This window comes from Tursiops truncatus, chromosome 1 (genome assembly GCF_011762595.2).
Source record: "Tursiops truncatus isolate mTurTru1 chromosome 1, mTurTru1.mat.Y, whole genome shotgun sequence".
Lineage (NCBI taxonomy): Eukaryota > Metazoa > Chordata > Mammalia > Artiodactyla > Delphinidae > Tursiops > Tursiops truncatus.
In genome coordinates this window covers 126,107,256-126,129,224 of record NC_047034.1, presented here as the reverse complement: position 1 = coordinate 126,129,224, position 21,969 = coordinate 126,107,256, and the positions used below count along the sequence as shown (strand labels likewise).

Below are 21,969 nucleotides of genomic sequence, written 5' to 3'. Positions count from 1 at the left end.
ATTAGAGAAAACCCTAAAGGCTCAACTAAAAAAAAAGCAAAGAAACTGAGAAGTAATAAACAAATTTAGTAAAGTTTCAGAATATAAAATCAATATACAAAAATCAGTGAGGTTTCTATACACTAATAATAAACTATTAGAGAAAATAAGAAAGCAATCCCATTTACAATTGCATCAAAAAGAATAAAATACTTAGGAATAAATTTAACCAAGGAGGTGAAAGACCTGTACACTGAAAACTATAAGACATTGATGAAAGAAGCTGAAGAAGTCACAAATTGAAACATAGTCCATGCTCATAGATTGGAAGAATTAATATTGTTAAAATGTCTATACTACCCAAAGAATCTACAGATTCAATGCAATTGCTATCAAAATTCCAATGGCATTCTTTCACAAAAAGAACATACAATACTAAAATTTGTATGGAACCACAAAAGACCCTTAATACCCAAAACAAACTTGAGAAAGAATAAAAAGCTAGAGACATCATGCATCCTGATTTCAAAGTATATTACAAAGCTATCATAATCAAAGAGTATGATACTGGCATAAAAATAGACACAGATCAACCGAACAGAATAGACAGCCCAGAAATAAGCCCACACATATGTAGGTTTATGACAAAGAAGCTGAGAATACACAAGGGGGAAAAAGGAGTCTCTTTGATAGATATTGCAGGAAAAACTGGACAGACACATGCAAAAGAATGAAACTAGACCACTCTCTTACACGTTACACAAAAATTAACTCAAAACAGATTAAAGCTTGAACATCAGACCTGAAACCATAAAACTCCTAAAAGAAAATACAGGCAGTAAACTTTTGACATTGGTCTTGGCAATGATTTTTTGGCTTTGACACCAAAAGCAAAGGCAACAAAAGCAAAAGTAAACAGGTGGGACTATGTCAAACTAAAAAAGCTTTCACACAGCAAAGGAAACTGTCAACAAAATGAAAAGGCAACCTACTGAATGGGAGAAAAAATTTGCAAGTCATATATTTGAAAGGGGTTAATATCCAAAATATATAAAGAACTCATACAACTCGATAGCAAAAAAACAAACAACTCAATTAAAAAATTGGACAGAGGATCTGAATAGGCATTTTTCCAGAGATAATATAGAGATGGCCAACAAGCACATGAAAAGGTGCTCCATATCACTAATCAAAAGGGAAATGCAAGTCAAAACCACAATGAGATATCACCTCATATCTGTTAGAATACTATTATTAAAAAAACAAGAAATAACAAGTGTTGGAGAGGATGTGGAGAAAAGGGAACCCTTGTGCACTGTTGGTGAAAATGTAAATTGGTGCAGTCACTATGGAAAACAGTATGGAGCCGCCTCAAAAAAGTTAAAACTAGAGCTACCATATGATCCAGCAATTCTCCTTCAGGGAAGAAAACAAAGACAATGACTTGAAAAGGTATCCACACCCCAAAATTCATTGCAGCACTATTTACAATAGCCAAGATATGAAAACACACTAAATGTCCACTGATGGACAAATGGATCAGTTGTGTGTATATATATGATGGAATACTATTCAGCCATAAAAATGAAGGAATTACTGCCATTTGCAGCAACATGGATGGACCTTGAGGGCATTATGCTAAGTAAAATAAGTCAGATAGAGAAAAACAATGCTGTATGATCTCACTTATACATGGAATCTAAAAAGCGAACAAACAAACACCAAACTGGTGAATACAGAGAACAGACTGGTGTTTGTTGAAAGCAGAGGATGGAGAGTGGGTGAAATTGGTGAAGGTGGTCAAAAGGTACAAACTTCCAGTTATAAAGTAAAATAAATAAGTCCTGGGGATGTATACAGCATGGTGACTATAGTTAATAATACTGTATTATAGGGCTTCCCTGGTGGCGCAGTGGTTGGGAGTCCGCCTGCGATGCGGGGGATGCGGGTTCATGCCCCGGTCCAGGGGGATCCCACATGCCGCGGAGCTGCTGGGCCTGTGGGCCATGGCCACTGGGCCTGCACGTCCGGAGCCTGTGCTCCGCAACGGGAGGGGCCGCAGTGGTGAGAGGCCCGCGTACCGCAAAAAAAAAACAAAAAACAAAAAAACTGTATTACATATTCAAAAGTTGCTAAGAAAATCTTAATAGTTCTCATCACAAGAAAACAAAATCGTAACTCTGTGGAATGATGGACATTAATTAGACACTGTGATGATTATTTCACAATATACACATATATCAAATAATTATGTTGTACACCTGAAAGAAATATAATGTTATATGTCAATTATATCTCAATAAAAATTGTAAACATGCACTTTTTCTGATGCTTAAATTCTACTTCCAAAATTTATCCCACGAAATAGCCACAAATGTTCAGAAATGCGTATATAAACTATGTAAAGTATGTTTCTTGCAATATCATGTTGATAATGGAAAATTACAAAACAAAATGTCCATTAAAATGAAACTATTTCATGAATTGTGGCCTATTTGTGTTACAGATGTGATGAAGTTGTTTAAGAAACATATGAGATAGGCTTACACACTTTGACATGGAAAGAACTCCAAGATGAACAATGGTAGAAAAGACCAATATGTATACCATGGTCCCAAATGTACCCACACAAAGAAAGGCGTATGTTTGTGAATACAATGAATAGAAAGTGGGTGTAGAGGTTAGAAATTGTTAACAGTAGACCCAGCTAAAAGTTGTGTTTGCTTGGGACTTTGCATAAATTCAAACAACAGAAGGTGTCACTATCAAAGTATGGTCTGGATGGACTGATAGATATTAATAAGAGGACCAAAATCTCCCTAAACTAAATTTGATAGTTGTTGGGTTTATGATGAGGGTGGGGGAAAAGGGCATTGTTTATTTTGCTCTCCACTCTTATATTCTTGACTGTTGCCTAATTAAAAAAAAAAAAAGTACTGATGTATTAACTGCAAAGAAAGAAAGAAGAAAGGCAGGGGTGGGGTAGGATTTTAAAAGACAACTGCATGCTGTGTACTCCATGTACTGGCAGTTATACTCAACATGATTCTATACATCTAGGGCAAGGTTAGCAAATTTATTTTCTGTATAGGACCAGATAACAAATATTTTAGCCTCTGTAGATCCTGTAACATTTACAATATCTAGGATTCAGTAAAAAATTACTACATGGGCAAAGAAGCACAATTAATGTGACTCATAAGCAGGCAATAGAAATAAAATCAGAAATAGCAAAGATGAAAGAAATAGCAGACAAGGACTTTACTACAACTATTATAAATGCACTCAAGGATTAAAAGGAAAAACTGATAACAAGTGAAAAGGAAACTATTAAAAATGGAACTTCTAAAGATGATAAACATTTTAAAATTTTTTCTAAAACTAACTGGATAGGGGGCTTCCCTGGTGGTGCAATGGTTAAGAATCCACCTGCCAATGCAGGGGACATGGGTTCGAGCCCTGGTCCAGGGAGATCCCAGATGCCACGGAGCAACTAGGCCCGTGTGCCACAACTACTGAGCCTGCGCTCTAGAGCCTGCGAGCCACAACTACTGAGCCCGCATGCTGCAACGATCGAAGCCTGCGCGCCTAGAGCCCATGCTCTGCAACAAGAGAAGCCACGATGCTGAGAAGCCTGTGCACTGCAACAAAGAGTAGCCCCTGCTCGCCACAACTAGAGAAAGCCCGCACGCGGCAATAAAGATCCAATGCAGCCAAAAATAAATAAATAAAACTAGATAGATTTAACAGATTTGACACTGCTGCAGAAAGAGCAATAAACTTGAAGACACAGCAATTGAAACTACCCAAGCTGAAGCAAAAAGAGAAAAAAAAACTGAAAAAAAAAGAGGTTTACAGGAACAATGTCTGAATATTTTTCCAGTTTTGGCAAAAACAAAAAACCCCCACAGATCTACCAAGTTCAACAAACACTAAGCAGAATTAACACCAAGGAAATCACACCAAAGCACATCATAATATAATATGAATATCAGTGATAAGGAGAAAAATCTTGAAGACATCAAGGGGGCAAAAAGGACATTACATATAGGAGAACAAGATAAGAAATCCACTGACTCTCATCAGAAACAATGCAACCCCAAAGACCATGGAATAATATCTTTAATATGCTACGGAGAAAAAAACTTGTCACTTTATATAAACACGAAAAATACTGCAAAATGAAGGTGAAATAGACATTTTTAGACAAATAAAAGCTGAGAAAATTTGTCACTAGCACACCTGCACTATAGGAAATGTTAAAGGAATTTCTTTAGACAGAAGTGAAATGATACCCAGTGGAAACTTTGATCTCTACAAAGGAATAAAGGGTTCTGGCACTGAAAAATATGTGGGAAATATAGAAAATTTTGTTTTCTATTTTTAAATTTCTTTAAAAGATAGTTAAAGCAAAAGTAGTAATAATGTATTGTGTGGCTTGTAATATGTACGAAGGTAAAATGTGCAATGGAATAGCATAGAAGATATGAAGATAGAAGCCTACTGTTGTAAAGGTCTTGCATTATACATTATTTGAAGGTAGGCTGAGATAAATTAATAATACTTATTTGTAAAAACTATCAGACATAGGAAAAGATGATCGTAGTCAAGGATATACAGTTTAAAGCAATGAGATACCATTTCTCACCTGTTATATTGATAAAAATTACAGAAGATGGATAGCATTCATTGTTAGTGATGATGTGGTATGCTCGTAAGAGTGTGAATTATTACAGTTTGGATAATAATCTTGCATAATATATTAAAGTGAAAAAGCTCAAACCCTTTGATTCAACAAGCCACATGTGAGATTCTACTACACACTATACATTTGTGTATGTTTATGTTTAAGAATATTTTTCTTTTGGTGAGTATGTTGTATTTTTGTTTGGAGGAAAATAGGACAAAAACTGAAGACCTATAAATAAGAGAAGGGTCAAATAAATCTTAGTGTATACATAGTATGGAATACTTGTAGCTATGGAATAAATGAATTAGATCTATTATGTATGTTGTGGAATGAAGTTTATGCCAAGTGGTAAAGAAAAACAAAAGATAGATAGAATGACTCAATTTTTGTTTAAAGCAGGAAAAAAAAACCCTATACATCTGTAAAGACATGAAGAAAAATGTGGAAAGATTCTCACAAAACTATTACTTTAGGGGCTTCCCTGGTGGCGCAGTGGTTGAGAGTCCGCCTGCCGATGCAGGGGACACGGGTTCGTGCCCCGGTCCGGGAAGATCCCACATGCCACGGAGCGGCTAGGCCCGTGAGCCATGGCCACTGAGCCTGTGCGTCCGGAGCCTGTGCTCTGCAACGGGAGCGGTCACAACAGTGAGAGGCCCGCGTACCGCAAAAAAAACAAAAAAAAAACTATTACTTTGGAGGGAGGGACTAGAAAGAAAGGCCAAATTATTAATTTACCCTATTATTACTCTGTTGTGTTTGACTTGTAGCAAAGGATACTTAATTGAGATTCTGTCTCAGTTTTAACAGAGGTCCTGTAGACTAAAATCAAAAACACTAATACATCACCCAGCAGATAGCAGTGCTTCAGACCAATGACTTCCGGTGTCTCACATTTTTCTCCCTTCCAAAGGGGAGCATTCATTGTTCCTGTTCCACCACTTTACATCATGGGTGAGGGAGTGGGGTACAGGTAATGTGTGTCTGGCAGTTATAGGCAGTGGACCAGAGGAGTCATAGCTCACTAGGCAGCCACTGTTGCTCACTACCCAGAAAGCTTGGCTCTGAGCTGGATACATTGACGGGACAGGATTGGAGGTTATCTCACTACAGAAATCAGAGAGTATTTTTTTTAACATTTTTGTTGGAGTATAATTGCTTTACAATGGTGTGTTAGTTTCTGCTGTATAACAAAGTGAATCAGCTATACATATACATATATCCCCATATCTCCTCCCTCTTGCGTCTCCCTCCCACCCTCCCTACCCCACCCCTCTAGGTGGTCACAAAGCACCGAGCTGATCTCCCTGTGCTATGTGGCTGCTTCCCACTACCTATCTATTTTACATTTGGTAGTGTATATATGTCCATGCCACTCTCTCACTTCGTCCCAGCTTACCCCTCCCCCTCCCTGTGTCCTCAAGTCCATTCCAGAGAGTATTTTTTTATGTATGGAAAGCATGGAGCAAAGAGATATTTGGAGCCTAAAAGACTGATACATAGAAAAGAATGTTAATGCTCACCAAGCATCTATGTTCCAGAGTGCCCTTCATTAGATTTTCATTGAGCAAATCTATAACTAACTAACTAATTAAATAAATAAGAATCTACTGTGTGATTTTATGTAGGAATGTGAGAAATTTGTCTTTTATGTGAACCACTCTCCTCTTTAGAAGAACCTAAGAACTTTCTCTTGGGCCACCGCAAGTTCTGCTTCTGATGCCCAGGTTACAAGCCATTATATGATGGGATCTGTGAATCCTGTGTGTCATATGTCTCTTAGATTTAGCTGTTGAGAAGAACCAAGCCAGACTGCGAATCAAACTTATATTGTGCAGGGCCTGTGGCTGTCAGTGTTTTAAATTTGCCTCCTGTCTCATTTTACTCTTTAAGCTTTATTTTCATTTAATAAGGCTTCTGGCAACCTAAAAACCTCTTGTAAATGCATTGTTCCTATCTAAGACACGGCATTTTCCATGTGGTTTGTTCATCTATAAACAACATCTGCGCTTGCTGAATGTCAGTTGTGGAAAAGTTACAACTCCGCATTTTAAGAATCTTTGGGGATCACAAATAATCTAAGAATCTTACACTACAATATTTTATATTTTCAACATATGACACTATAAGTATATTTAGGAGTTACATTGGTGTCCTATCAGTGTAACACTTTGGACAGATGAGTAAAATTGATAATTAAGCAAAAACTTTCAGAAATGGAACTTTTGCAAAGTGAAGCAGTAAGAATGAATAATTAATCTTAGATTCTAATCTTCTTATTAAAATAAAAGGTTAAAATGTATGTCAAAACTTCTTACCAAGCTTAAGTGTGCCAGCATTTGTCTGATGCACTAAATCACTATGTTGGCAACCATCTCTTAATATTTATTCTGACAAATGACACTCAGTTGTTTATAGCACAGTATGATTAAGTACTTTCAGGACTTCTGGTATCAACAATGAGCCAAAATAGACATTTAAAGGAATGGAAAAATACCAGAAATGGAAACTGAACTAGTATTTCCTAGAAAAGTCTTTGTCACTGTCAGTGTGGTTATTCACTTAATTGAGCTTTTGATTTGCAAGTGCTATAGCTACACAGATGACCATCTCATATCCAAAGACTTAATCATCCTAACCATCATAGGTTGATAGTTTGGTTTGTATGTTAGGCTCTTGCTTCACCAGCCTTTCTCAACTGTCTAGGGCTTGTTCTCAGAAAATACAGAAGCAAGATTTTTTTTTCTCTAACTAGATAGGCAACCACTGACAACCACCATGTATCTACTAGGGAAACTCCCCAGAGATTCAAAGAAGAGGAGGAAGGAAAGGAAAAGAAAGGAAAAAAGAAAACAGAAAGACCTCTACAGATGGTTAAATTCCATACGGAAGGGTCATTGACATGCTAAGCAAAACTATATATAATTTTCCAACTATTCTTTTTTAACTCTGTTGAAAGTTTGAAGATTCAATATCACTTATAACTTTGGTTGACCAAAGAGAATGAGATCTCTCCAGAGCAAGTCAATTCAACTCAACAAGCATTTGTTGAGCCCCTGTTCTGTGCTGCTCACTGTGCCAAGTGCTGGAGATAAGGGGGCAAACAAGACAGGACTCCTTGCAGTCCTGGAGCTTACAATAACAGGAAGGATGCAGGGAGGATGGGAGAACCCCTGTTATCAATAACTATTAGCACGAGCTTTCCCTCAATATTTAACCCTAAATTGAATGAGCTACTGATGAACTTAGAAGAAGATAATTTCTCTAATAATGCTTATGTAAGATAAGTCATCTTCTGATTTATTTGCATCCAGGGAAAAGAAGAGAATAATGAAGGCTATCATTGTTGCCTGCATCTTATAGTTTTCTCATAATTTGTTTTGCTTGCTTAACTGATTCAAGTCCTTTCTCCAATACCTCTCATCTGTTCCCCTACAGAAAATGGCTCAGATGTACTGGAATACCATCTTGTGTCTGATTTAGCAATTTTATAACATGCTTCAGTTAGAAGTTAACAGACTAGTGGTTTCTAAACATTTTAGATTGTGCATGCCTTAAGAAAAAAGGGACTTGAGAATATAGCCCCAATATATGGTCAGCTTTTTAAAAAATTTACTTAAAAATTTTATATATACATAAATATATATTATAAATATAAATTTCCAACATATATATTGTAAAATGTACACAAAAATAGAAATTAATTTTAAAATGAGAGTAAAATTCATTTTTTGAATAATTTATTAACAAAATAAGAAGCCTTTCTTCTCACTAAAAATTGTAGAAAAATAAGCTAATCTATGAATTATATAAGCTTTTTATTAACATTTGGTTACATAATTTTATTACTCCTGATATTGATTAGTCGTCCTTTCAAACTGAGCAGAAGCTGCTGCATTTTCATATTTTTTAACACCTGGGTTGAAAATTCACTCAATTACTCAACTGAAAGACTGAAAAAGATAGTAAATTGTTTCCAAGTTTTTTAAGCATTTTTTTGTAGGTGACAAAGTTACATATTTTTAGCAAAAAAAAAAAAAATCCCACAATAGTGGTAACGTTTTGAAATATTTGTTTTCAAATGTTCTCTTTATAGCACTTTCTCACCCAGTGTTGAAATGTTATCTTTACTTGAAGGGACAAAAAAGCCTTGTTTTTTATTTTTTTCCAAAAATATCTATTAGGTAACATACTACTAAGAGACACATCATTACAGAAAAGATCAGCGAGTTTAAAATATTTGCCTTCTTCGTAAAAAAAAAAAAAAATAATAGCTCAGTTTTAACTAGATTCTTTTAACTTTGTTGCAAATAATTTTCACAGTCACTCACCAGCTCACTAGGCAGTGATGTTAAGATTCTATAACTTAAGGATTTGTTTTTATCAAATTATTCACGTAGATAAATTGCTGAAGTATGTAAACTACATGTCACAGTCTCATAAAAGCAATCCACTGTACTTTGTGATGTCTAAGACGTACATTTTTCATATTTAACATCTTCAAAACTGGGAGGTGTCTCTACATAATGATCAAGGGATCAGTCCAAGAAGAAGATATAACAATTATAAATGTTTATGCACCCAGCATAGGAGCACCTCAATACATAAGGCAAATGCTAACAACCATGAAAGGAGAAACCGACAGTAACACAATAATAGTAGGGGATTTTAACACCCCACTTACACCAATGGACAGACCATCCACAGAAAATAGATACATAAACAAAAGCTTTAAATGACACAGTAGACCAGGTAGATTTAATTGGTATTTATAGAACATTCCACCCAAAAGTGGGAGAATACCCTTTCTTCTCAAGTGTACATAGAACATTCTCCAGGATAGATCACATCTTGCATCACAAATCAAGCCTCAGAAAATTTAAGAAAACTGAAATCGTATCAACCATCTTTTCTGACCATAATGCTATGAGATTGGAAATCAATTACAGGAAAAAAACTGTAAAAGACACAAATACATGGAGGCTAAACAGTGTGCTACTAAATAACCAAGAGATCACTGAAGAAATCAAAGAAGAAAAAAATATATACACAGAAACAAATGACAACAAAAACACGTGACCCAAAACCTATGGGATGCAACAAAAGCAGTTCTAAAGAGGGAAGTTTATAGCAGTTCAATCTCACCTCAAGAAACAAGAAAAATCTCAAATAAACAATCTAACCCTACACTTAAAACAACTAGAGAAAGAAAAACAAAGAAAACCCAAAGTCAGTAGAAGGAAAGAAATCATAAGGATCAGAGCTGAAATAAATGAAATAGAAATGAAGAAAACAATAGCAAAGATCAATAAAACTAAAAGCTGGTTCTTTGAGAAGATAAGCAAAATTGATAAACCCTTAGCCAGACTCATCAAGAAAAAAAAGGGAGAGGAAGCAAATCAATAAAATTAAAAATGAAAAAGGAGAAATCACAACTGACACCGCAGAAATACAAAGGGTTATAAGAGACTACTACAAACAACTATATGCCAATAAAATGGACAACCACAAAGAAATGGACAAATTCTTGGGAAGATACAATTTTCCAAGACTGAGCCATGAAGAATTAGAAAATATAAACAGACCTATTAAAGTAATGAAATTGAAACTGTAATTAAAAATCTGCCAACAAACAACAGTCCAGGACCAGATGGCTTCACAGGAGAATTCTATCAAACATTTAGAGAAGACCTAACACCAATCCATCTTAAACTCTTCCAAAAAATTGTAGAGGGAGAAACACTTCCAAATTCATTCTATGAAGCCACCATCACCCTGATACCAAAATCAGAAAAAGATATCACAAAAAAAGAAAATTATATAACAATATCACTGATGAACATAGATGCAAAAATCCTCAACAAAATACTAGCAAACAGAATCCAACAGCACATTAAAAGGATCATACACCATGATCAAGTGGAATTTATCGCAGGGATGCAAGGATTCTTCAATATATGCAAATCAATCAATGTGATACACCACATTAACAAATTAAGGAATAAAAACCATATGATCATCTCAATAGATGCAGAAAACGCTTTTGACAAAATTCAACACCCATTTATAATAAAACCCCTCCAGAAAATGGGCATAGAGAGGACCTACCTCAACATAATAAAGGCCATATATGACAAACCAACAGCAAGCATCATACTCAGTGGTGAAAAACTGAAAGCATTGCCACTAAGATCAGGAACAAGACAAGGATGTCCACTCTTGCCACTCTTATTCAACATAGTTTTGGAAGTCCTAGCCATGGCAATCAGAGAAGAAAAAGAAATAGAAGGAATACATATTGGAAAACAAGAAGTAAAACTGTCACTGTTTGCAGATGACATGATACTATACATAGAGAATCCTAAAGATGCAAAATTACTAGAACTAATCAATGAATTTGGTAAGGTTGCAGGATACAAAATTAATGCATAGAAATCTCTGGCATTCCTATACACCAACAACGAAAAATCAGAAAGAGAAATTAAGGAAACACTCCCATTTACCATTGCAACAAAAAGAATGAAATACCTAGGAATAAACCTGCCTAAGGAGGAGAAAGGCTTGTACTCAGAAAACTATAAAACACTGATGAAAGAAATCAAAGATGTCATAAACAGATGGAGAAATACACCATGTTCCTATATTGGAAGAATCAATATTGTGAAAATGACTCTACTACCAAAAGCAATCTACAGATTCAATGCAATCACTTTCAAATTACTAATGGCATTTTTTACAGAACTAGAACAAAAAATCTTAAAATCTGTATGGAGACACAAAAGACCCCGAATAGCCAAAGCAGTCTTGAGGGAAATAAACGGAGCTGGAGGAATCAGACTCCCTGACTTCAAACTATACCACAAAGCTACAGTAATCAAGACAGTATGGTACTGGCACAAAAACAGAAATATAGATCAATGGTACAGGATAGAATGCCCAGAGATAAACCCATGCATATATGGTCACCTAATTTATGACAAAGGAGGCAAGAATATACAACAGAGAAAAGACATTTCTTCAATAAGTGGTTCTGGGAAAACTGGACAGCTACATGTAAAAGAATGAAATTAGAACACTACCTAACACCATACACAAAAATAATCTCCAAATGGATTAAAGACCTAAATGTAAGACTAGACACTATAAAACTCTTAGAGGAAAACACAGGAAAAACACTCTTTGGCATAAACCACAGCAAGATCTGTTTTGACCCACCTCCTAGAGTAACAGAATTAAAAACAAAAATAAACAAATGGGACTTAAAAGCTGTTGCACAACAAAAACCATAAACAAGATGAAAAGAGGATGCTCAGAATGGGAGAAAATATTTGCAAATGAAACAACGGACAGAGGATTAATTTCCAAAGTATACAAACAGCTCATGGAGCTCAATATCAAAAAACAAACAATCCAATTAAAAAATGGGCAGAAAACCTAAATAGACATTTCACCAAGGAAGACATACAGATGGCCAAGAGGCACATGAAAAGAGGCTCAACATCACTAATTATTAGGGAAATGCAAATCAAAACTACAATGAGGCATCACTTCACGCCAGTCAGAATGGCCATTATCAAAAAATCTAGAATCAATAAATGTTGGAAGGGATGTGGTGAAAAGGTAACCCTCCTGCACTGTTGGCAGGAATGTAAATTGATACAACCACTATGGAAAACAGTATGGAGGTTCCTTAAAAAACTAAAAATAGAACTACCATATGACCCAGCAATCCCACTACTGGGTATATACCCTGAGAAAACCACAATTCAAAAAGAGACATGTACCACAATGTTCACTGCAGCACTATTTACAATAGCCAGGATATGGAAGAAGCCTAAGTGTCCATCGACAGATGAATGGATAAAGATGTGGCACATATATACAATGGAATATTACTCAGCCATAAAAAGAAACAAAATTGAGTTATTTGTAGTGAGGTGGATGGACCTGGAGTCTGTCATACAGAGTGAAGTAAGTCATAAAGAGAAAAACAAATACCATTTGCTAACGCATATATATGGAATCTAAAAAAAAAAATTGTACTAATGGACCTAGTTGCAGGGGAGGAATAAAGATTAGACATAGAGAATGGACCTGAGGACATGGGGTGGGAGGGGGAAGCCTTGGCGAAGTGAGAGTAGCATGGACATATATACACTACCAAATGTAAAACAGTTAGCTAGTGGGAAGCAGCAGCATAGCACAGGGAGATCAGCTCCGTGCTCTGAGATGACCGAGAGGGGTGGGATAGGGAGGATGCGAGGGAGGCTCAAGAGGGAGGGGATATGGGGACATACGTATGCATATGGATGATTCACTTTGGTGTACAATAGAAACTAACACAGTATTGTGAAGCAATTATACTCCAATAACGATCTATTAAAAAGAAATTGGGAGGTGTCTTATGCTTACTGCCCAAACGGTATGGTGATGGAGTTGGCTCTTCACATACTAAGCAAGCCTGGATTGGTTTCAGTGGAAGGGAAGAACATCCCAGAGGTAACAGTGGGACATTCTTTTAAGAAATGTGGCTTTATTAATACTCATGTCACTGAAGATGATATTGAGTGAAACAAAAAAGTCATCAGGAATGTTGCAGACTGAACGCGAATGTATCTAAAGAATATTTTAACCAAATTTATTTTGCTTCTATTTTCCTTTTTCTTTTCAAATGAACAAGACTGATAGCAAACACATATGTCTAATAAATCTAAAAGGGATATTTTTTAAAACATAAAAATTTTAGGGGCTTCCCTGGTGGTGCAGTGGTTAAGAATCTGCCTGCCTTCGCAGGGAACACGGGTTTGAGCCCTGGTCCGGGAAGATCCCACATGCCCTGGAGCAACTAAGTCCGTGCGCCACAACTACTGAGTCTGCGCTCTAGAGCCCATGGGCCACAACTACTGAAGCCCACGTGCCACAACCACTGAAGCCCACGTGCCTAGAGCCCATGCTCCTCAACAAGAGAAGCCACCACAATGTGAAGCCCACGCACCGCAACGAAGAGTAGCCCCCGCTCGTGGCCATCAGAGAAAAGCTTCCACGCAGCAACGAAGACCCAACGCAGCCAAAATAAATAAATAAAATAAAATAATAAAATAAAAAAATTTTTTGAAAATAAAAATTTCAATTAAAAATATTCTAAGTGACAAGAAAGCATTATGTCACAAGTTTGTAAGACAGTTCTTTTTCTTACTAGTGTATAAAAAATAGTACGGGGCTTCCCTGGTGGCGCAGTGGTTGAGAGTCCTCCTGCCGATGCAAGGGACACAGGTTCGTGCCCCAGTCCGGGAAGATCCCACATACCGCGGAGTGGCTGGGCCCGTGAGCCATGGCCGCTGGGCCTGCGCGTGCGGAGCCTGTTCTCCGCAACGGGAGAGGCCAGAACAGTGAGAGGCCCAAGTACCACCAAAAAAAAAGCAAAAAAATAGTACGTCTTAGAGTTGAATTCCTAGCGTCAATAAAATATTGTCATAAGTAAAAGCACCGCTGTCATCCCCTCTGCATTTTGGACAGTTTTCCCTCTTCCCTCAGAATCCCACTTATAACATATGGAACATGGGACCATTCAGAGTCAGGGTCATGCCACCTATTTAATGTGAATTCTTTCTTACTTTTTAGTTACAAACACAAATGAAAGTTCTAGTATTTTCTTCTCACACCCAGTCTTACACACAGCCCGCTTCGGTGACCGCAGCACTAGGGTGTGGTAAGTGCTGGGCAAGCACAGAAGAACGTCTCTGAGGAAAGTTCTCTACAGAGTGTCAACGAAGTGCCGCTTCCCCGTGGCGGTGAAGGGCGAGAACATGATTCGGCCGTGCTTTTCATACCCTGGTGCTTAATTCACCTCACCACCCCGGCTGAGGAGCGAGGCTTTCCTACCCTCCTTGTATAGAAGGGAACCCGACGTGTGCCGCAGTAATTACCTTGCTCCGGGCGGCACGGGCACGGGCATAGCCCGCCAGGAGCGGAACCGGACCCTGGCCGGCCCGCTTCGACAGCTGACAGTGCAGCCGCTTTCCCTCTGCCGACGACCACGGCCACATCCATCTCCTCGGCCCGGGCGCCGCCCGACGCACGTCCGCGCGCGCCCCTGCGCCGCCGGAGCGCCCACCCCGGGGTCACAGGCGGGGCGCGCACGGGCACCGGAAAGCCCGGAGCGCACACTGCCTGCGCCGCACGTGCGTCCCGCAGCACCCGGGCTATCGGCTCCGCGCCGCCCCGCAGCGGGCCCGCGGGCTGGAGACGCGCGGTGAGTGGCTGGGGAATCGGTGGGGCGCGGACGCTTGGGACCCCCGGCTTTCGTGCTTCGCTTCTCCCGGGGAGGGGGATTTGGGGGCGGCCTCTGCTCATCTGGGTCCTCACTGTGGGCTGGACGTTCGCTTGAGAGTGCCGGGTCGCGGTTGGCCAGATGGAGCGGAGGGGCGCTCAGATTGAGTTTCCAAGGCGTTCGCAGAACGGTGGGAACGTGAGGAGGGGAGGGCTGGTGTCTGGAAACGGCAGCGGGTACCCGTCAGGGGCCAGGCCCACGGGCGTGACTCGCGGCTCGGAAGTGGATTTTTTGTGAATAAGATATGGAGGAGTCTTACTTAGTCTTGCATGGGGGTGAATTGTCCCTTTCTCCGCAGCACTTTCCTGGGGCCTCTGTAGACGCAGAGTCCCCACCTGTCTAGTCACTAGCAGAATGCTCTGGGGCGAGCCGCCTGGCCAGTCGCTTTTCTCATCTGTGAAATGTCTCTTTAGAGAGGCTCTTTTCACTTGGTTGAGGGGCAGTAAATACAAACATTGGAGGAGATTAAGTATCCCTGCGATTAGATCCAGGTTTTACGAATAGCAATGCAAATGCATACAAAAAGTTTTTTCCTGGTATCTCTAAAGAACAAGGCAAAACTCCGAATGTCTGTTACAATCCCCTACGAGTATATCCTGTGTGGATAAAAGTCTTCGTTGAGCACCTACTATGGACTTGGCCCTTGGGTATCACTGTTATCCTCTATAATTCTTTAGAAACTCAGTGAACTGGTTGTAAGTATTCCCGTTTTACAGATGTGGAAACTTTCACACTTTCACAGAGATAGTGAGTTACAGGTTTTTGGCTCCAGACTCTGTGCTCCTTGCCTTTGCACCTCTGACTCAAAACATTATATCCACCTCCACTTGGGCAAACAAACATTAGATTCTGGTTCCCATTAACAAGGAATGGTACAGTGCCCTGTTTCTCTGTCCAGCATATAACTGAAAGGACCTTAGTGGCTGAGAGCTGATACTCTTTCCCTCCATTTTAATGTGAAATTCTCAATTCATTACTGTCACTTTCTTGGGCACAAAAGGCTCTAAAAGAGTTTGCAGCATTCTTTTATCATGTATCATGTTTCTTGACTGTCATGATGCTTACATAAATTCCCAAATTTTGGCAAGCTTTGAATCTTTCTTACATTAGAATGAGTTATAGTGTGGAAAAAATTCTAAAGCAAATGTGAGATTTTTATGGGAGAAGAATCCTATAAGTACAGTAGATGTACATCATTTCTCAATTGTGGACTTTTTTTTTTTAATTGTACCTGCTTTGTTCTTTGGCCAATTATTTGTCATCTTTGCAATTACACTGACAGCACTGCTCTCAACTTCTGCATGTACATTTGTGCAGGCTAATCTGGAAAGAAACCCAAATCCCAAAGAAGCTTTGTCCAATTTCCTTTGTTCTTGGAACATGGTGGTGTTCTTTGCTAATGGTAACAATGTGTTTTTAAAGTATAAATACGTATTGAACATCTGTTATGTTCAAGACATTGTGCTGGTCATTGTAATATAAAGAAACGTAAGTCTCAGTTCCTGTCCTCAAAAAAGTTAAAACTGTTTAGGAAGACAATAATTATGAGAACACTTAGTATGTCATAAATTATAAGTGGCATGAAGTCACCTTTTATGAAGGAGGTATGGGATCTAGTTTTAATCAAATTAATTCTTCAGTGATGAGCCAGATGAATGGGCCAAGAGAGAGGTCAAAAAGCAAGGCTGTCTAGCTTAATTCTAACAATGTCCTTGATAAGTAAATGATATTATCTTTTTTCTTAAAATAATAATAATGGATGATAGTATTTATTGAGCTCTTTCTATATACCAGGCACTTTGCTAAGAGCTTCTCATTTAACTCCCACAATAATCCCGTCAGTTTGGTGCTATCTTTATTTTTATTTTACAATTGAGGAAACTCAAGCATGGAAGGTAGTTCTAATTTAGCTAATTCTGAATTTACTTCTGGTTTTTCTGTATTAGCGTGATCAACTTGCAGATCTCTCCACCTGCAGAATAGAGATACCAATAGTTACTTTATTTAGTAGAAGACCAAATGTTAACAACTCAGTCACATGCTCTGCATTGTGATAAATTGCTAAGTAAATGCCTATAAAAGATTATTAAGATTAGAATCTTAATTTACATCCCTTTTGCAGTAAAAGGAAAATATTAAGTAAAACAGGCAGAGGTGCTGAGATATGGGATTATTAGTGTCGAGATTTCGGTTGAATTTTTAGTTTATAGAAGAAACCTTGAGGAATATTGTAGCATGGTGATCATTAGTCTTTGCCCCCTACACCCAGGGTGCCTCCAATTATATTAGGATAGTTGTGAAATTCCGAGAAGACTCTTAAAACAAAGTAATTGTAATGTGCTTTAATATTTTTAATGCCTTATAGCACTAAGAAAAGACTCAGGGGTTGAAGCTACAAAACTTGCCAGGATTTTACAAGACTCAAGGATAAACCTGCCACTCCCATGCCATTGTCCACGAATAGAGACTTCAAGGTTAAATGTGTCAAAGGAGAGACCTTTCCAATAAACTAAGGAAGAAAAGTTAGTGAAAGAGATCTAATTTTCTCAATAAATGTGGATTGCCATTTTTCAGAGTTACTTGTGATGATGTTACTATGATGACACAGGTAGAAGTGGAGAAACCAGGATGACACCTGGCCCCAGGATGATCCTCTGGCCCTAAATACCAGGCTCTTTCCGGTATATCATCCTTTTCAGTAAGAGATGGCTTATTTTTTATTTTTTTTTGCGGTACGCGGGCCTCTCACTGTTGTGGCCTCTCCCGTTGCGGAGCACAGGCTCTGGACGCGCAGGCTCAGTGGCCATGGCTCACGGGCCCAGCTGCTCCGTGGCATGTGGGATCTTCCCAGACCGGGGCACGAACCCGTGTCCCGTGCATCGGCAGGCGGACTCTCAACCACTGCGCCACCAGGGAAGCCCAAGAGATGGCTTATTTTATTTATAGCTATTGAAAGATGCAGAGAGTGAAATTAGAGAAGATTGGATTGTTGAAACTTAATTGAACAAGTGCCATGAAAATTGTAGCCTTGTGAAGCTAATCGAAGAAAGAAAAAACATAGCAAATAACACCAACTGATCTGAAAGTACCTTGTTTCTTCAAGACTCCATCCACCTCTTACTTCTTCTTTCTTTATTTCCTGTTTATTGCTCTATTGTAGGAATGCTTGGTCAATTTATAAGACAGTTCACAGTACACATGATTCTGGGGTTGGGGCCTGATAAGATTCCCTAATGCATTTTAAATGTAATTTGTTTACACACAACATTTCAGGAGCCAGTATATTATGTCCAGGGTGATATATCTGAATTGGAAATAGAGACGAACAGGTCTGACAGAACATTCCAGAAAAACAGGAAAGAAGGGAAAAAAGCATAAGGGGATCTTTGTTAAGAAAAATTATAAAGAGGTCATAAAGCGGGAAAGGAGAAAACACCCTAAAATTTAAAAAAAGAGAGAGAGAGGGACCCAAACTTCAGAAGTCTCCTGAATTCAAGCAAGAGAAGAAAGTTCCTGTAAATGGGTAAAATTAGGACTACAAATGCTAACCAGTGAGATGAGAGAAGGTTCAAGAGAGCCTCAGCAGCTGCATAAGAAAGGAAAACAGGTGTGCGTCCAATTCGGCTCATGTAATGGGGGTTGGAACTGTTGGCTAGAGAGAAGAAAAAGCAGAAGGGGTTGATGTGGTTACTTTCCTTCCCCTTTAAGCCATCTGACATGACATTATGAAGGGGGTGATTTGATGATCTGAGGCTGGCAGGCCAGGGTTTGTCCGTGTTATGGCTTGTTCGATTTTTCAACAAATGGTAGACTCAGAAGCAAAAAGGAGATGATGCTTTGGTCAGGAAACTCTTCTTTTTCATGACATAGCCCATGGAAAGGTATGGGGAAGAGAAGTTGGCTCCAGTGGCTGAGTTGCAAGTTAGCTACTTGGTGGACCTGATTTTCCTCTTCCATCCTCAGAGTGGAATAGATCATTAGAGATGGTTACATATTGTATGTACACTGGGTTTTATTGTTTGATCTTCTTTTGAGGGAGGTGGGTGATTCAACCTTCTGAAAACTAAAGCATTAGTCATTGTAAGTGCTTTACTAGATGGGTATCATAAAGATTGTATGTAATGTACATCAAACATAATAAAAGATCAACAAACTGTAGCATTAGTATTAAGGGCAGTGTTAATATTAGCGTTATTTCTAGTTTTATGCTGCTATAGTTGCAACTGATCAGAAGCAATCTTACCTGCTAGAAGTAATCTTGGATTGGAAATTGGGACACCTCCGTTCTGATCTGGATTCTGCTATTAATGTGACCTTTGGACCTTTGGCAAGTCCCTTGTTTTCTCTAGGGCTCAGTTTATCTGTATATAAAATGAGGAATGTAGGGCTTCCCTGGTGGCGCAGTGGTTGGGAGTCCACCTGCCGACGCAGGGGACAGGGGTTCGTGCCCCGGTCCGGGAAGATCCCACATGCCGCGGAGCGGCTGGGCCCGTGAGCCATGGCCGCTGAGTCTGCGCGTCCGGAGCCTGTGCTCCGCCGCAACGGGAGGGGCCGCAGCAGTGAGAGGCCCGCGTACCGCAAAAAAAAAAAAAAAAAAAAAAAATGAGGAATGTAGAATACATTCCAAAGTGTTGTCTCTGTACTGATCTGCCACCAGTAAGATATGTCTGTCAGTAGCTTTGCTGGCAGAAGAGAATGATTTTGTACCCTGCCTCATTGCGTCACCTGGGTAATTAACGGCATGGATTTATAAGGCAGACAGCCTTAATGCACATTCAGAACAATCACTTGGTTGTTCTCTGGTGGCCCAGACTCAAATGTCAGCTTTTGGGAGGGGAAAGGAGCAGTAGGACATGGTAATTATTGGCTAACCTTTGAGGTTCCTTCCTCCTCTGAGTTATTAAATTCTTTGATAGCCACGGCTAAGACTGCCTAACATATGACCTTTTACCTAGTCTAACAAAACATACAATTCCAATACGTTGAAAGTCGTAAACGATTTAGAAAAGAGATACAAAAGCTGGACCCAGAAGGGAAAATGGGAGCTAGCCTCAGTGGAGTGCCTACCCTGTGCTAGGTATTCTCATGGGTCCATGACACTGGCATATTCATCCTCCTAGTAACTTTGTCTAGGTAGGTATTCCTGAACTCATTGCATGAATGAGGAAATGGCCCCCTGACAGTTAACAGCACACAGTAGAACTGAGATTCACTAGCCTTTTTCTTTTCCACAATACCATGCTGCCCCTTGAGCTTACTATGGTGCTACAGAAGAAAAGTGATGTGGAAGTAGGAAGAGTTCTAGCCTACATGAAATTACCACCTGTGGTAAGGGTTTTTCCTAGCCTAGTCAAATATGATTTTAGCTCTTTATTTTGTGCTTCTTGGAGCAGTGGGGAAAGAGAGGCTCACTGAGGGGGAATTGTCTCTGCCCTCCTGCCAGTTGCTTTATTTCTGGCTGGTCCCCGCCCCCCTCATTGAGATGTTGTTTTCACTGTCTGGAAATTGTCACCACTTGAGTGATGAGTCAGTGACATAGCACACTTTTTGATTTTCTGATTCAAGACAGAGTTGTAGTTTTAATATTGACCCTCCAGGCAGGCTGTATGAAGGATGTTTACAGTTGATAGGAGGTTTCATTTTATTGGAAGATACCTCATTTACTTGAAGGTCTTTGGGGTTCTGAGTTTCTTATAAATGAAGCAGCTATTTTATCTGGTCATTCAGAGGAAATGAGCATGTTTGTGTTTGAATCAATGTACTATATAAACTCAAATTTATCCTCTATTTTGCCTATTTCATATATAGGTGTGTGTATATATCTATCATATATGTACATATTTCAGATATATACATTTTTAAAATTCTTATAATAACCAAGTAATGTTTTACTGTTGAATATTTGGAGAATGTTATTGCTTCATAAGTTGCAAGGCACATTGAAAGATACCCTGTAGATACCCTTTGCAGTTAAGAAGCAGAAACCTATTTAATCCCTATATATCTGTTCATTCAGTTATCTTCTAATTCAATCCATAATTTCCTTTATGCCAGAATATTCCAAGGCTTAATGAAAACTAACGAATTTTAAACTAAACTAAGGTAGCTACAATAAAAAAAGACTTATTAATGATGTCGAACACCATGTAGCAGAATAAGATTTAATGTACTTTTAATGTATTGTAGTTATATTAAACTAAACCAGAAGTAAAAAACAGAAAAACCATTTAAATTTCATTCAGTTCAGCACATGCCTTTTATGTGCCACGGATTGTGGCCTCTGCCCATGAGGAACTTGCAAGCTAATGGAGGAGACAAGCCGATACCAGAAGAAATTAGTCCTATTTAATACAACAGGTGCTAAGATAGGAGGATGCCAGGATGCTATGAAGATACTAGTAGGAGGCTTCAGTCTACCTGAAGACATCAATAAGGCTAAGATCTGGCTACTTCTTTCCATCTCTGCTGCTATCACTGTGGTCCACATCACCATCACTTCCTACCTGGGCCTCCCCAGGTGCTTCCTAACTGGTCTGCTTGCTTCTACTCCAGCCTCCATACACAGAGCCAAGACTAGTTTTTCTGTTTGTTTGCTTTTGTATTTGTGTGTGTGTTTAATGTAATTCATATCTTGTGATACCCTAGTTAAAACCCAGCTAAATAAATAAATAAACCCTCTAATGATATACCAATGGTTTCCCATAGATTGGAGAGTAAAATCCAGGCTCTCTTCCATGGCAAACAAGCCCATGGTACATCTGGCTCCTACCTTCTTCTCAAATTTCATTTCATACCATTCTCCCCAGAGTCACTTTCCCCAGCTACCCTGACCTTATTTCTATGCCTCAACCACGGCAAGCTTGTTCCTTTGCCTCCAGGCTTTGCACTCAACCTTTATTCTGTCAGGAAGTCTTTTTGAGTCTTTGTCTGGCCTGTGCCAATCTCAGCTCAAGTTTCACCTCCTAGAAACACC

At 39.0% G+C, this 21,969-nt stretch overlaps 1 protein-coding gene across 1 annotated transcript in view; it reads left to right on the top strand.

Moving 5' to 3' along the window:
• Positions 1-14,542: 14,542 nt before the first annotated feature.
• The window catches only part of IL12RB2 (interleukin 12 receptor subunit beta 2), an 84,278-nt gene continuing 76,851 nt past the window's right edge, over positions 14,543-21,969 (top strand). The window contains exon 1 of the mRNA XM_019919342.3: positions 14,543-14,918. The gene's annotated coding sequence lies outside the window, so the exon portion shown is untranslated. The remainder of the gene's footprint in view (positions 14,919-21,969) is intronic.